The sequence below is a fragment of the Staurois parvus genome, unplaced genomic scaffold (genome assembly GCF_062004578.1).
Source record: "Staurois parvus isolate SC_StPar_1 unplaced genomic scaffold, SC_StPar_1.0 ptg000054l, whole genome shotgun sequence".
In the NCBI taxonomy this organism is placed as follows: domain Eukaryota; kingdom Metazoa; phylum Chordata; class Amphibia; order Anura; family Ranidae; genus Staurois; species Staurois parvus.
This window is the reverse complement of record NW_028317850.1, coordinates 734,335-749,533: the sequence shown is the minus strand read 5'-3', so window position 1 is coordinate 749,533 and position 15,199 is coordinate 734,335. Positions and strand designations below refer to the sequence as shown.

The following is a 15,199-nucleotide window of genomic DNA, read 5'->3' as shown; positions in this document are numbered from 1 at the left end:
TCTGCAGTCAAAAATGCATCCAACTGTACCTGGTGTAAAAGTGCCTTTATATACAGACTGTATGATTTACTTAAAGTGTAACTCCAGGTGTTGTGTTGCTTTAAATAGTTAGTTTTGGCCAAGTTGCCCCAAGAAAACTTTCTTTTACTGATTGCTGCTGTTGCTAGTGCTGTATAAACTGTACATAGAATCAACTACCTACAGTATACAGTTCTGTATTCCAGCAGCGGTACGGAAACTTCCTGAAACAAAATTGTGTCAGGCTGAACGCTGCTCAGCCATTTACAGGGAGCTTTGTATTTTATCAATGAATACAAGGCTTCCTCTGACTGGCAGAGGAGGAGACCATGATGTCATCTGTCCAGCCCTTCTTCTCAGCCAGTCCTAATACTCTCATCCTCATCTCCATAATAAAGTGGGTTATTTCCTGTAGCTTACAAAAACGAGAGCTTGGAACAATGCTAAAAAATAGTCATCAAACTGTCAGCAAAGACAGAGAAAAGTCACAAGACAACAAAAAGCTTTAAAGGGTATAATAAACTGACCAAAAGGCAGAAAATAAGAGTTCATTGTCAAATTTTATTCCTACATATTAATAAAAGCAATAATTAAAAAAAAGTATGCAGTTAAGAATACATTTCTATAGAAGACAGATCTTACAGCGATCTGTGGTGGGGAGCACTCGTGGAGAGACTTCCTCCTTCTCCCTTCCTCTACTACCCCTTACCCTTACAAACAGCCCCCCCCCTTTTTTTTCTTTTCCTTTTTTTCTCTCCCATTTTTTTATGTTTCTCTCTTCTTTTGCTCACTCTTTTTCTTATGCTCCTCACCCAATTGTATACCTTAAGGGCTATATTTGACCTTGGATACTTTCCTGTAATTTGTATTAAACCATACACCCTTCATGAAAATCCTTAATAAAAACTGTTATGGAAAAAATATATGCAAACTGTTGTTCAAAATCCAAAATTAATTAGAAAAAAAGAAACAGTTTTTTGCTAGCACATGACTGGATGATGAAAGTCATCAGAGCTGTACCTCATTCACTCAAGCTCTTGAGAATTCTCCCATAATATATGCAACTTTCCATGCAAAGTGAAACATCTATTTGCTTTAAATAAATCAACTCCTATATGTTTAGTGGTTTTCTGTACTATTGGCATAAGTAGTGGAAAGAAATACAGAGTGCTAAAAAGTTCTTAAACATGGTATAACATGGTCATCTTTTTAAGATGTTAAAGAAAAACACCAGCTAAAACTTTTGTTCCAACTATTTTTACTGTTGACCAATTTAGTTGGAAAAGAAGGTAAGGGAAAATTAAAAATGAAGATCTTGGTATAATAGATAAAAGAACAACCTTTTGACCATTGCCAATTAACTTTTTTTATATCTCTGTCTATGACACCGCTCCTCTGTGTTGCTATGTTATGTAAATAAAGAGAAATTGTATAACAGACCTCTTTGCTGGTCTATCTGTATTTCACTACATATTTTAGAAAGATAAATACAGATACAGGTAGGTCCATATATATTTGGACACATGCACAATTTTACTTTTTTTCAGGTATTTAGCAACACATACTTAACCCCTTGACGCCGATGTAACACAAATATGCGGCCTCACGGACCTGGGCTTTTTTCCGTGGGGCCGCATATTTGCGTACCTGTCTTTGTGTTGGGAGCGCGCCCCTCAGCGCGCTCCCAGCACCGAGACCGCGGTGTCACTGAGAGCACCGGGTCCCATTCTAACGATCGGGACCCGGGACTCCCGGTCCCGGGTCACATGATCGCTGTGATAGCCTCTGATTGGCTATCACAGTGATCAGTCACTGTGCAGCCCGGCCCCCTTGTTTTTTTTTCTCTCTCTCTCTATGAATGGAGAAGAGAGATACATTGTATCTCTCGAACTCCTGTCAGAGAGAAGAAAAAAAAAAGTTTGTAAAAAAAAAAAAAAAGATAAAAAAATAAATATTAAAAAAATAAAATAAAAAATAAAAAAAAATACCTAGATCAAGGTTGGATCTAGTTCAGTGCCAGGGTTAGTGTTTAGGTCAAAGGTCAGGGTCAAGGTCAAAGGTCAGGGTCAAAGGTCAGGATTTAAAAAAAAATTGGTATCAGTGTCAGTTAGTGTTAATGTCAGTGTCAGTTAGTGTGTTTTAGGTAAAAAAAAAAAAAAAAAAAAGACAAAAACAAAATGCGCACTATGGTTTCTGGGCTGTACTACGGGTACAAACAACAAATAACATACACATATATGGTATCGCTGCGATCGTCAAGAGCTGGAGAATTTATTTTGGGTTGCTCTTTGGTGGTAGGTTATGGTCATAACAAGAAACACATAGCTAAATAAAAAAAAAAGGATTTTTTTTACTATTTTTGGCCAGTTTTCCTTTGATAATAAAAAAAAATCAGGAGATATCCATTACCATTTACCACCAAATGAAGGCCCAATTTATCCTGAAAGAATCAAGGTATAATCCACCTGGATGTGCAAAGTAGTTGTGATGATATGTACGGTTTTGCTATCACATGTCAACGGTGCAGAATTGTGCTTAGGCATTTAGATTTGTTTTACCCTTAGGCGTGAAGGGGTTAAGCTATAGTTATATAATGGATATGGGCTGAAAGTGCACATTCTCAGGTTTAATTTGAGGGTATGCACATCCAAATTGGAGGAATGGTTTAGGAATTACAGCTCTTAAGAGTAGCCATCTCCCCTTTTTCAAGGGACCAAAAGTAATTGGATGATTGAATCAAAAGCTGTTTCATGGCCAGTTGAGGTCTACTCCTTCATTATTTTTTCATCAATTAATCAGGTAAAAGGTCTGGAATTGATTCTAAGTGTGGTATTTGCATTTGGAATCTATTGCTTTGAACCTACATCATGTGTTCAAAGGAGCTGTCCATGCAAGTGAAACAGGCCATTGTAAGGCTTCATAACGAAAAATAATCCATCAGAGAGATAGCAACTTTGGAAGTGGCCAAATCAACAGTTTGGTACAGTCTGAGGAAAGAAGAACGCATTGATGAGTTCAGCAACATAAAAAGGCATGGACGTTCATGGAAGACAACAGTGGTGGTTGATCACAGGATCCTCTCTATAGTAAAGAAAAACTCATTCACGACATCCAGACAAGTGAAGGACACTCTCCAGGAGGTGGGCATATTATTATCAAAGTCTACAATCAAGAGAAGACTTCACGAGAGCAAATACAGAGGGTTCACCACAAAGTGCAACCATTCATAAGCTTGAAGAATAGAAAAGCCAGATTAGACTTTGCCAAAAAATATCTAAAAAAGCCAGACCAGTTCTGGAAAAGCATTCTTTGGATGGATGAAACTAAGATTAATCTGTACCAGAATGACGAGAAGAAAAATGTGTGGAGAAGGTTTGGAACAGCTCATGATCCAAAGCGCACGTCATCTGTAAAACATGGTGGAAGCAGTGTGATGGCATATGCATGCATGGCTTCCAGTGGTATTGGGTCATTGGTGTTTATTGATGATGTGACCGAAGACAGAAGCAGCTGGATGAATTCTGCAGTGTTTAGAGATTGGGCGGCTCTTCACAGTACAGATGGACAATAATCCAAAACACACTACAAAAGTAACCCAGGAGCTTTTGAAGGAAAAGAAGTGGAATATTCTGCAATCGCCAAGTCATTCACCTGATCTGAACCTAACTGAGCATGCATTTCTCTTGTTGAAGGCAAAACTAAAGGCAGAAAGGAGGAAACCCAGTCTTTGGTAATGTCCATGGATTCCAGACTTCAGGCAGTCATTGCCAGTAAAGGATTCTTAACAAAAGATTAAAAATGAACATTTTATTTATGATTATATTCATTTGTCCAATTACATTTGAGCCCCTGAAAATGGAGGAACTGTGTATAAAAATGGTTGTAGTTCCTAAAATTTGTACTTGATATTTATGTTGAACCCCTTGAATTAAAGCTGAAAGTCTGGTGGCATACAGAGCCAAAAGAATGAAAATTGTGCCTGTGTCCAAATATATATGGACCTACCTGTATATACAGTCTGGTACATCAAGCGTAAAACTAGCAAAGCATTTCATAAAAAGAATATCGTACCGTAACATTCAAACATGGTGGTGGTAATGTGATGGTCTGGGGCGGCTTTGCAGCTTCAGGACCTGGACGACTTGACATAACTAATAGACCCATGAATACCGCGCTCTACCAGAAAATCCTGAAGGAGAATATCTGGGCCATCAATTTGTAACCTCCATGCTCAAACACACTTGGGTTATGCTGCACTACAAAGATCAAAAACACACCAGCAAGTCCACCTCTGAAAGGCTATAAAAAAAAAAAAAAAAAGAAAAATAAGGTTTTGGAGAGGCCTATTCAAAGCCTGGACTTATCCGATTGAGATGTTGTAGCATGACAGGCCATTCATAATCGAAAACCCTCCAATGTGGCTGAATTAAAACAATTCTGCAAAGAGGAGTGGGCCAAAATTTCTCCACAGCGATGTGAAAGACTCATTGCCAGTTGTTAGGTTTAGGGGCAATTACTTTTTCATATAGAGAAAGGCAGGTTTGAACAACTTTTTGTCCTTAATAAATAAAATCATTAAATCAAAAACTGTATTTTGTATTTATTCAGGTTATCTTTGTGCAATATTAAAATCTGTTTGAAGATCTGAATCATTCAATTGTGACACATTTGTAAAGAAAATAAAAGGAAGGGGCAATTATTTTTTCACAGAACTGTGTGTAGGCACTATATATCCCTATTGTACAGCGCTGAGCAAACCCTTTGGCGCTATATAAACTCGTAGTAATAATAATAATAATAATAATATATACACGCACACACTCCCCGGCACTTTATTTGGTACACCTGTTCAATTGCTTGATAGCACTAATCAGCCAATCACATGGCAGCAACTCATTGCATTTAAGCATCTAGACATGGTGAAGATGACTTGCTGATGTTCAAACTAAGCATCAGAATGGGTAAGAAAGGGGATTTAAGTGACTTTGACCGTGGCATGGTTCTTGGTACCAGATGGGCTGGTTTGACTATTTCAAAAACTGCTGGGATTTTCATGCACAACCATCTCTAGGGTTTACAGAGAATGGTCTGAAAAAGAAAATATCCAGTGAGCAGCAGTTGTGTGAACGAAAATGCCTTGTTGATGTCAGAGGTCAGAGGAGAATGGGCAGACTGGTTCAAGATGATAGAAAGGCATGCTATCATGTCAATATGGACCAAAATCTCTGAGGAATGTTTGCAATACCTTGTGTCAAATCTATGTGAATGTTCTCAGCCCTAGCTTAGAGATTTCAGGGAAATGTCATCAAGAGGGGAAATTGGTTAGCAGTTTCTCTTGTGTTTCTTTAGATTGTTGTGGGTCCCTGGAGTCTGGAGACTTTAAGAGTTAATGGGAGGGATGAGTCTCTAACCTCTCACCCTGGGAGTCGAAGGGTTAATGGCCTCATCTGGAAGGAGAGGTGTGTTAAGGGCATAGCCCTCACCTAGCAGGCGGGCTGTGTGTGGGAAGACACATGGCTGAAAAACAGTGTCTGCTCCTAAACTGCTGAGCCATTTTGGTGGAGTTGCTATGCACTGTGTTTGACCCTCAGAGAAAGGTGAGGACACAGCCCCGGAGTGACAGTTCCGTGGAGTGACCTATTCTGTGGATGGCGGTAAGCCCCGAAGACTATTTTGGGTTAAGGACTGTTTTTGTCTGCTCCAGACTTTGAGCCCCTGTAGAGGCTGAAGGACTATTACCCTGCTGTTGGGACACTTTTATGTCTTTTTGCTGCCAGAAAGCTGTTTTTTTTGTTATTGTTATTTGGAAAAATAAGGACAGACCTTGATTTTACATGGCACCACTGTGAGCATAATCCCCCAGAATATCACAGTTGGTGGCTCAGATGCATTCAGCACACCCTACCAGATATTGCTGTGCTGTGAATGAACTGGACAGTTAAAGGAACAGTGCTGTTTGAAGTCCTGAGGTTAGGGCTGCACAATCGGTGCAACCCATAGACCACAAGATGGAGGAGTTGATCAAACAGTTGGTTGCTGCCAGTGTGCAAACGCAGCAAGCTATAGCAGTGCAGCAGCAAACTAGTGCAAAGGCTCATGTTCGACACGAACAGGCGATAGCACTACAACAGAAAGCCATGGCAGTGCAGCAGGAAACCAGTATGTGCCTTGCTGCCCAGCTTGAGGCACACAAGAAGGCGGTGCAAGCACAGATAGATGCTTCAGCCAAACAAGTAAAAGCGACGGTTGTCCCTAGCAACCCCATGACCTCAAAGGCAAGCCACTTCCTACAGAAGTTGACCCCTCATGATGACGTAGGGGTGTTTCTGGTAACCTTTGAGAGGACTGCCGAACGAGAGGGGTGGCGTAAGGATCAGTGGGCTGGCCTCTTTGCCACTCTTCTTATTGTGGACCCCCAAAAGGCTTACTTTTATTTGCCAGCAGCAGAGGCCAGTATGTATGAGAAGCTGAAGGAGGAGATCCTTGCACACCTCGGGGTGAACACCACTGTGTTTGCACACAGGATGCATTCCTGGAGGTTCCGCATCGGCCAGTCACCCAAGGGGCAGATGCAGAAGCTGATACAGCTGGCAAAGAATTGGCTGCAGCCAGAGAAATTAACTGCACCCCAGATTGTGGAGTGGGTTGTCCAGGACCGGTACCTGAGAGCGCTCTTAGAGGAGTTACAACAGTGGGTCAGCCTCAAAGACCCACAGTCCCCTGACCAGCTGGTGCAGATGGTGGAGCAGTACCTTGTGACAGCCGAGACCTGTGGAGTGGGAAAACCCCGAATGATCACGCCAACGCGGAGGACACGCCTGGTCATGCATCATGGAAAGAGCGATGGGAAGAACCCCGGAACCAGCACACAGGAGAGCCAAGCTGCTACTGCCCCAGCATCCCAGAGCTCTGCTCCGGCACCCAGTAGTGAACAGGTGCTGTGCTGGCAGTGTCATAACCAGGGCCATATCCAGGCCCAGTGTCCCTTGCGGGAGGAACCCATGGACTGTGGGACTGTTCGGAGGATGTCTTTTTTTCTCCCGCAGTGTCTGTGTCACCCACCTTGATCTGACGGAAGAACACTTTGAGTGCGATGTCTGGGTAAACCAACACCCTGCCCTCAGGTAGTATGGTGACCCTAGTTCATCCCAGGGTAGTGGGGGGAGTTGGCCCAGAACATAGGACCCTCAAGATGGTGTGCATTCATGGGGACACACCAGGGGAATATGCCATGGTACCCGAAGCCCTAACCACCGCATCTGGCATGGTAAATTTTTTATACTAGTAATGGAGGCGATCAACGACTTATAGCGGGACTGCGGTGGGCATTCTGACACTGAGGGGGGAACTAAGTGCAACTGACATCTCCAGTGACACTAATACAGTGGTCAGTGCTAATAAAAAGCACTGACACTGTACTAATGACAATGGGCAAGAAGGGGTTAACATCTGGGACGATCAAAGGGTTAACTGTGTGCTGTGTGTGTTTCACATTATGTGCTGTGTTTTACTGTGTAAGCATGCTGCTTTGTATTGCTCTGCTATGCAGCGCAATACATAAGCAGCAGGCTAGTGCTGACAGGGGTGATCTCTGTATTGTTTACATACAGACATTTCCCCTGTCAGTGTTCCTCGGTGATCACCAGGTGCCGGCGGGGCATCTCCGGCCGGGACCCGGTGATCGACAGCTGTAGCTGCCAATAGCAGCACGGGTAGGGCGGCGCACACACCCCCTACCCTGAAATACAAAATCAAGTATATATACGTGATTTTGCGCAGCCCTGCCACCCTGTAGCTGTAGTTCTGCTATAGGGAGGTCGGGAAGCGGTTATATAAGCATGAGCAAAAATATTTATTACCGGAGACATGTAAAACACCAGTTATTTATAGTATCCCCAAAATACAGAAAGATAGTAAAAATCCACCAGGATGTCCTATTATTAATGGCATCGATTCTCCGACAGCTAGGTTGGGGGAACACATTGATTATTTTATACAACCTTTGGTCGAGGAAACTAGAACATATTTAAAAGATACCAAACACATCCTGCAACTATTACAGAACCATAAGGGTACTAATAATACAGTGATGCTCACAGCGGATGTGGCATCTCTTTACACTAATATCAATCATGATGGGGTGATGGAGACAGCGAAATGGGCATTGCACAGGAATACACATACTGATACTAAACATAAGAAGTTTATATTAAAATCATTGGAGTTCTGTCTCAAACATAATTATTTTTTGTATGAAGGGAAGTAGTGATGGGCGCAAAGTTTGCGCCAAGTCTTGCCTACATATATATGGTCAAATGGGAGGAGGAGTGTATCGTTAGCCAGAAAATATAGCTAACATCGTATAGGAGTTTTATAGATGATCTCACCATCTTATGTGAAGTTAATCAAGATGATCTTGGTAGCCTAATAAGAAGCATGAATATCAATGCTAAGAACATTCGGTTAAGTTGGGAGAGTAGTACTACAGGTATTCAGGTAGAAAGAAAGTAGGAGAACAAATGCTCAACAAGACTTTTTTTTAAAAGTACAGACAGAAACTCACACAGTGGATATAAAAAGTCTACACACCCCTGTTAAAATGTCAGGTTTCTGTGATGCAAAAAGCAGTAAGAAGTAAACATAAAAAACTAAAATAATGTGGTTGCATAAGTGTACGCACCCTCTTCTAACTGGGGAAGTAGCTGTGTTCAGAATTAAGCAATCACATTTAAAATCACGTTAAATAACATGAAGAGAAACTTCATCTTTCAACATGACAACGATCCAAAGCATACATCCAAATCAACAAAGGAATGGCTTCACCAGATGAAGATAAAAGTTTTGGAATGGCCCAGCCAGAGCCCAGACCTGAATCCAATCGAAAATCTGTGGGGTGCTCTAAAGAGGCCTGTGCACAGGAGATGCCCGCGCAATCTGACAGATTTGGAGTGTTTTTGCAAGGAAGAGTGGGCAAATATTGCCAAGTCAAGATGTGCTATGCTGATAAGACTCGTACGAGTGCTGACATAAAATCAAAAGGTGCTTCAACTAAGTATTAGTTTAAGGGTGTGCACACTTATGCAACCATATTATTTTATTTTTTATTTTCCTCCACCTAAAAAATTTCAGTTTGTTGTTCAACTGAGTTGTACAGTTTATAGGTTACATTAAAGGTGGAAAAAGTTATGAAATTATTTATCTTTGTTTCATTTTTTTTTTTTTTTACATCACAGAAACCTGATATTTTAACAAGGGTGTGTAGACTTTTTATAACCACTGTATTTTCCTAGCGATAGTTGTCACATATAAACCTTGGCTCACTAATGTTGCTAGGGTACAGTTTGTGAGAATCAGAAGAAATTGTACATCTTAATGAGGATTTTGAATTACAAACCAATACCATTGCCCAGATGTTTATAGATAAAGGTTACAAAAAGGATTTTATAGCGCAAGAAAGGGAATTGGTGAGGAATATGAAAAGAGAGGATCTTTTAAAAGATAAATACAGAATAATTCTAAGAATGATCAGAATTTGGCCATTGTGTTTAATTATAACACACAGTTTAAAAAGGTGGAACAGATTATTGATAAATACTGGTGTATTCTTAGGCAGGATAGGCATTTTATACAAGTTATTCCACCTAGGTTAATCCACAAAAAGACTCCTAATCTTAGAGATAAACTTGTTAGAAATGTAATTAACCCCCCTCAGAAAAAGAATGAGTATACATTCTTTATGGGAAAAGGTTTTTATGTGTGTGGACACTGCTGTAGTAGGGTTAAAAGGAGACACCAATTCACCTGTTTTTCCACAGGGAAAACATATTTGATTAGGGATTTTATTTCATGTGATACAAAAGGAGTGGTATATGGGATAGCATGCCCATATGGGTACCAGTATATAGGACGAACCAAGAGGACATTGAAAGAACGTATAAAGGAGCACGTTTATAATATCAGTAGAGGTCACCCTAAGCATTATTTGTCAAAACATTTTTTAACCACACATAGTAAGGACCCCTCAGGTTTACAATTTTGGGGTATTGAGGTCTATAGAGGTCATTGAAGGGGGAGTAATAAAATTAGGGAATTGAGTAAAAGGGAATAATTTTGGAACTTGGTACATTGGCCCCAAAACGATTAAATAGAGAATTTGACCTCAACTGTTTTTTAAGTGATTTTTAGGCAAAAACAATAAAAAGGGGGGGGGCTTAGGCTGAATGTATAGATGAATGTAGCTGGATGTATATACCTTATGATTATTGCTTGTACGTATTGGGGGGGAGGAAAAAAGAGGGGGGGGATGTTTGTATCTGTAGTTTTATTTTTCATTTTTATTAATTTTACTATTATGGGAATTGATATATTTTATTCATCTGATTTTAATATATTTGTTATTATGGGAGTTGATATATGAATGAAATCTGGGGAGATACGATATTACATTTATGTTTTTTTATTATATCTACTTGCATGGTATTTTAGTTGTGAAGATGTGGCAGTTGTCTTATTGGACGCTGTGTACGTTCTCCAGAGTATGGATGTGGGACGTTATTATGATGTGTACATCTAATATTATATTTATATTTACCTCATCAAACTATCCTTGTAGGACAGTTCGTCTTGTTTGACATTTTGGTTAGATTTGCTGAGAAATAAAATATATGTGTGTTGGCCTACTGGGGGACAATAGCACTTCGCTCCACATCAAAATGACCGACTATATTACGACTACGGTAAAATGGCGCCCGGCTAACATATATAAGCATTGGAGTAGGTAATGATCCAGTCATTCCCCTTGAGAAAGTCACATGCCCTGTGACAAAACACGTTGGGGTGGGGCTTGGATTACGTCACCACGTCCATACAGAACTCGACTTAGTGATCAGGTAGTACACAGCGGCTTTTGCAAACATTGCAACACCTATTTTCTGGTTGTATACCTCGGTGGGGGCTGGCACCTTATACATGTGAATGCAATATGTATGTTGGTTAAGATTAATAAAGTATTTTAAGGATAAGACACTATTTGCAATATTTTTGCATGTCGGGGAGCAGAGCTGAGAGGAAGAGGAGATATGTATGTAACACTGGATCCTTAACTGGAGAGGAGGAACCGATTCCGGTCCCGCTGGCAGGACCAAAAAACACTTTTGACCGAATACTTGGTGGGAGGTCCTATTTTTAATGTGAAAGTTCACCTGGTTAAGGTTTGGTACTGGAATATGTGCTGAATACTGCCGCACAGAGGTGAAGTTTGGTTTTGTAGCACAGCTGTTTTTCAGCTTACTTTTGGACTTTTATTTGTACTTTGTGGTTAGAGAATGGGACATTCTTTTACTTGCACTATATATACATTTATATGAATTGAATTATATGCACAAGAATATATTATGGTATTTATATACTATTACAATTGTTATATTTTGTGGAATATTGTTCATGGTATTTAGTATCACATTTAGTATGAGGGGACTAGCGCAGCACAATTTTTGATACATTTTCAAGTCTTGCCACAGATTCCCAATTGTATTTAGGTCTGGACTTTGACTGGGCCATTCTAACACATGAATATGCTTTGATCTAAGCCATTCCATTGTAGCTCTGGCTGTATGTTTAGGGTTTTTGTCCTGCTGGAAGGTTAACCTCCACCCCAGTCTCAAGTCTTATGCAGACTCTTAACAGGTTTTCTTCTAAAATTGCCCTGTATTTGGCTCCATCCATATTCCCATTAACTCTGACCAGCTTCCCTGTCCCTGCTGAAGAACAGCATCTCCACACCATGATGCTGCCACCACCATGTTTCACGGTGGGGGATGGTGTGTTCAGGGTGATGTGCAGTGTTAGTGTTCCGCTGCATATAGAGTTCTGCTTTTAGGCCAAAAACTTCCATTTTGGTCTCATCTGACCAAAGCACCTTCTTCCACATGTTTGCTGTGTCCCCCACATGGTTTCTCGCAAACTGCAAACGGTACTTCTTATGGCTTTCTTCTTGCCACACTTCCATAAAGTCCAGATTTGTGGAGTGCACGACTAATAGTTATCCTGTGGACAGATTCTCCCACCTGAGCTGTGGATCTCTACAGCTCTTCTGGAGTTACCATGGGCCTCTTGGCTGCTTCTCTGATTAATGCTCTCCTTGCCCGGCCTGTCGGTTTAGGTGGACGGCCATGTCTTGGTAGGTTTGCAGTTGTGCCACACTCTTTCCATTTTCGGATGATGGATTGAACAGTGCTCCATGAGATGTTCAAAGCTTGGGATATTTTTTAATTATCTAACCCTGCTTTAAATGTCTCCACGACTTTATCCCTGACCTGTCTGGTGTATTCCTTGGCCTTCATGATGTTGTTTGTTCACTAATGGTCTCTAACAAACCTCTGAGGGCTTCACAGAACAGCTGTATTTATACTGAGATTAAATTACACAGGTGGACTCTATTTACTAATTAGATGATTTCTGAAAGCAATTGGTTCCACTAGATTTTAGTTAAGGGGTATCAGAGTAAAGGGGGCTGATGACAAATGCATGCCACACTTTTCAGATATTTATTTGTAAAAAAAATGTGAAAACGATTTATCATTTTCCTTCCACTTCACAATTATGTGCCACTTTGTGTTGGACTATCACATAAAATCCCAAAAAAATGCATTTACATGACAAAATGTGGAAAATTTCAAGGAGTATGAATACTTTTTCAAGGCACTGTATATATTCACATTATATTGCCAAAAGTATTGCGACACCCCTCCATATCATTGGATTCAGGTGTTACAATCACCTGCATGGCCACAGGTATATAAAATTAAGCACATAGACTTGCAGACTGCTTCTACAAATATATGTGGAAGAATATTTCGCTCTCAGGAGCTCAGCGAATTCAAGCGTGGTACCGTGATAGGTTGCCACCTATGCAATAAGTCCATCTGTGAAATTTCCTTGCTACTAAATATTCCACGGTCAGCTGTTAGTGGTAATATAACAAAGTGGATGCAACAGCAACTTGGTAGGCCACGTAAAATGGCAGGGCGGGGTCATGCTGAAGTGCACAGTGCACAGAAGTTGCCAACTGTCTGCAGAGTCAATAGCTTCCCAGAAGAGTTGAAGCTGTTATAGATGCAAAGGGCGGGCCAACTCAATATTGAACTCTACAGACTAAGACTGGGATGCCATTATAGGTCATGTGTGTGTAAAGGCAGGTTTTCCAATACTTTTGGCAATATTGTGTGTGTGTGTGTATATGTATGTATGTATGTGTGTGTGTGTGTGTGTATATATATATATATATATATATATACAGTGGGGCAAAAAAGTATTTAGTCAGCCACCAATTGTGCAAGTTCTCCCACTTAAAAAGATGAGAGAGACCTGTAATTGGCATCATAGGTAGACCTCAACTATGAGAGACAAAATGAGAAAAAAAATCCAGACAATCACATTTGCTGATTTGGAAAGAATTTATTTGCAAATTATGGTGGAAAATAAGTATTTGGTCACCTACAAACAAGCAAGATTTCTGGCTCTCACAGACCTGTACCTTCTTCTTTAAGAGGCTCCTCTGTCCTGCACTCATTACCTGTATCAATGGCACCTGTTTGAACTTGTTATCAGTATAAAATACACCTGTCCACAACCTCAAACAGTCACACTCAAAACTCCACTATGGTGAAGACCAAAGAGCTGTCGAAGGACACCAGAAACAAAATTGTAGACCTGCACCAGGCTGGGAAGACTGAATCTGCAATAGGCAAGCAACTTGGTGTGAACAAATCAACTGTGGGAGCAATAATTAGAAAATGAAAGACATACAAGACCACTGATAATCTCCCTTGATCTGGGGCTCCACACAAGACCTCACCCCGTGGGGTCAAAATGATCACAAGAACGGTGAGCAAAAAATCATAGGACCACACGGGGGACCTAGTGAATGACCTGCAGAGAGCTGGGACCAAGGTAACAAAGGCTACCATCAGTAACACATTACGCCACAAGGGACTCAGATCCTGCACTTCCAGACGTGTCCCCCTGCTTAAGCCAGTACATGTCCGGGCCCGTCTGAAGTTTGCTAGAGAACATTTGGATGATCCAGAAGAGGATTGGGAGAATGTCATATGGTCAGATGAAACCAAAATAGAACTGTTTGGTAGAAACACAACTCGTCGTGTTTGGAGGAGAGAGAGAATGCTGAGTTGCATGCAAAGAACACCATACCTACTGTGAAGCATGGGGGTGGCAACATCATGCTTTGGGGCTGTTTCTCCACAAAGGGACTAGGACAACTGATCCATGTACAGGACAGAATGAATGGGGCCATGTATTGTGAGATTTTGAGTGCAAACCTTCTTCCATCAGCAAGGGCATTGAAGATGAAACGTGGCTGGTTCTTCCAACATGACAATGATCCCAAACATACCGCCCGGGCAACGAAGGAGTGGCTTCGTAAGAAGCATTTCAAGGTCCTGGAGTGGCCTAGCCAGTCTCCACATCTCAACCCCATAGAAAACCTTTGGGAGGGAGTTGAAAGTCCGTGTTGCCCAGCGACAGCACCAAAACATCACTGCTCTAGAGGAGATCTGCATGGAGGAATGGGCCAACATACCAGCAACAGTGTGTGCCAACCTTGTGAAGAATTACAGGAAATGTTTGACCTCTGTCATTGCCAACAAAGGATATATAACAACGTATTGAGATGAACTTTTGATATTGACCAAATACTTATTTTCCACCATAATTTGCAAATAAATTCTTTCCAAATCAGCAAATGTGATTGTCTGGATTTTTTTTTCTCATTTTGTCTCTCATAGTTGAGGTCTACCTATGATGCCAATTACAGGCCTCTCTCATCTTTTTAAGTGGGAGAACTTGCACAATTAGTGGCTAACTAAATACTTTTTTGCCCCACTGTATGTGTGTATATATATATATATATATATATATATATATATATATATATATATATATATAGTGACAGTGTGGCGATCTGTCACCCTGGATTCTCAACAAGGCAGGTTGAGGGGCTCCAGGGTAAAGGTTTGATATGGAGGAAAGTGGCTTTTCACTTTCCTCCTTTGTTTGTAAGGTCCATTTTGGGAGCTGGAGCCTGGAGATTTCGAAGCGATTTGGGAGGGATGAAATCTCCAATCCTGGGACCAGGTGTTGGAATAGGCCAGGAGACTGATTGCAC

The 15,199-nt window shown here is 40.9% G+C and overlaps 1 protein-coding gene across 1 annotated transcript in view; it reads left to right on the top strand.

The window, feature by feature from the left end:
- MINDY2 (MINDY lysine 48 deubiquitinase 2) overlaps positions 1–15,199 on the top strand; it is a 154,871-nt gene that overhangs the window by 51,490 nt on the left and 88,182 nt on the right. The window lies entirely within an intron of this gene.